Raw genomic sequence first — 2,425 nt, 5'->3', positions numbered from 1 at the left:
ATAACAAAATGGCACATTCATATACATTCAACCTCAATTTTAACATATGAACCCAAAAATGTATGATAAAATAACTTTGACGCGTGTGGATATTATTATCCAAACTAAAATAAATGTACATACTGTCAGTGCCGGTACCTTCTCCGACTCCTTTCTGCCACTCACCTGTGCGCTGTCGTTGTCATTTGCACATGGTGGTTGTTTTGGTCCTGTCATTTTCATCCACACGTCGTGGAGCAATCAGCACTCACTCGCGGTGCTGCGCGCTCTATTAGCCCGCACCTGGTACTCGTTCCCAATTCCTATATATTCCTGTCTTTGTCTTCTTTCGGCGTGGGTATGTCTTATGTGTTTTTGTGCCGTATGGGCGCGTTTTGAGTTTTCACTCTCCTCTATACTCTCTGCACTATTTCCAGGAGCCTCAGGCGAGGAATTAATATTTCGGTTGTGGACAGTGAGGCCGGATTGGGAGTACGACACTGGACGTTTCCAGTATTCCTCTCAGCCCTCTGTCTTGGTGAATGTGTGCGCAGGGAGCGCCACACCACTGCATTCCCCTGACTTTGGTGTTTCACGCCTTTGCTGACTTGGTGTTCAGAATAAAGTCTCTTTTGATTTGAACTGCATTTGAGTCCTCCGTTCCTTCTCTGACATTTCTTACTTGAACTCTAGTGTGAAGATAAACATGGCGGATTGTGTGTGGCTTTCTCAGGGCGGGGTCTCTGCCAATACAGCAGTGTCTGTCAACAGTTGTGGGAACGGCATGTGAGTAGCATTACTAAACTAAGTTTTCTTTCATGTCCTATTGTGCTTAAACTGTCAAAAACACACAAGTTTATGTTAAAAATGCACGTAGGTTACAAAAATGTTATCTCGTTATGTCTGTGAAGGTAAAAAGCTGGGAAATAAATCACAGGTTTATATTAGATCTGTGTATTAAGTGACAGCAGCGTAATATACAGTACCTATACTGCTGTTTATGCTGTTAATATGATCCAAACAATAAAATAAAAACATAAAATCACTCACTGCTCTGGACTGAATAACATCTATAGCTTTAATAACAAGACATTTCTTTGTCAGTACCGGTACCTTCTCCGACTCCTTTCTGCCACTCACCTGTGCGCTGTCATTGTCGTTTGCACGTGGTGGTTGTTTTGGTCCTGTCATTTTCATCCACACGTGGTGGAGCAATCAGCACTAACTCGCGGTGCTGCGCACTCTATTAGCCCGCACCTGGTACTCGTTCCCACTTCCTATATATTCCTGTCTTTGTCTTCTTTCGGCGTGGGTATGTCTTATGTGTTTTTGTGCCGTATGGGCGCGTTTTGAGTTTTCACTCTCCTCTATACTCTCTGCACTATTTCCAGGAGCCTCAGGCGAGGAATTAATATTTCGGTTGTGGACAGTGAGGCCGGATTGGGAGTACGACACTGGACGTTTCCAGTATTCCTCTCAGCCCTCTGTCTTGGTGAATGTGTGCGCAGGGAGCGCCACACCACTGCATTCCCCTGACTTTGGTGTTTCATGCCTTTGCTGGCTTGGTGTTCAGAATAAAGTCTCTTTTGATTTGAACTGCATTTGAGTCCTCCGTTCCTTCGTTGACACATTCTTTAGCTTTGCGGTATGTAGTGAATGACAAAAAGTCATGGTGGCCTGCCAGCGCTGAGACTTTTCTGAAGCAGAAGTACAATGCTCTTTTACAAATGTCTGCTGGATGATCCAGGACCGCTTACAAATTGAGAACTGAAAGAGAAATATAAAATAATGGGAACTGAAAGTTAATGAATTTGTTGAGTGGAGTAAAGAAAAGCCTGAATAAGACCACACTGCTAAATAGTGAAAGACGTTTTATGCAAATACTTTTAGGAGTTAAAGGGGTCATATGATGCTATTTTAAAGATCATTATTTTGTGTATTTGGTGTAACAGAATATGTTGACATGCTTTAATGTTCAAAAAACACATTATTTCTCAAATACTGTACATCACTTCTTTATCACTCTTGCTTTGTGACATGGTGCTCCATCATGCTGGAAAATGCACGGATCATCACCAAACTGCTCATGGATCGTTGGAAGAAGTCGCTCTTGCAGGACGTTTTGATACCATTCTTTATTCATGCAGTGTTTTTGGGCAGAATTATGAGAGCCCACTCCCTTGGTTGAAAAGCAACCCCACACATGGATGGTCTCAGGATTCTTCAGGGTTGGCACAACACAGGACTCATGGTAGCGTTCACCTTTTCTTCTCCGAACAATCGGAAGGGAGCTTCATCAGAGAAAATAACTTTGCAGTCCAATAAGTCTTTTGCTGTCCAATCCTTGTATTTCCTGCAGAATTTCAGTTGGTCCTTGATGTTTTTCTTGGAGAGAAGTGGCTTCTTTGCTGCCCTTCTTGACACCAGGCCGTTGTCCAAAAGTCTT

General features: G+C 43.0%; 1 pseudogene; it reads right to left on the bottom strand.

Moving 5' to 3' along the window:
• Positions 1-2,425, bottom strand: part of LOC107691993 (adenosine deaminase domain-containing protein 2-like) — an 8,261-nt pseudogene that overhangs the window by 176 nt on the left and 5,660 nt on the right.

The sequence above is a fragment of the Sinocyclocheilus anshuiensis genome, unplaced genomic scaffold (genome assembly GCF_001515605.1).
Source record: "Sinocyclocheilus anshuiensis isolate Anshui unplaced genomic scaffold, SAMN03320099.WGS_v1.1 scaffold426, whole genome shotgun sequence".
NCBI lineage: Eukaryota > Metazoa > Chordata > Actinopteri > Cypriniformes > Cyprinidae > Sinocyclocheilus > Sinocyclocheilus anshuiensis.
This window is presented reverse-complemented; position numbering and strand designations above follow the sequence as displayed.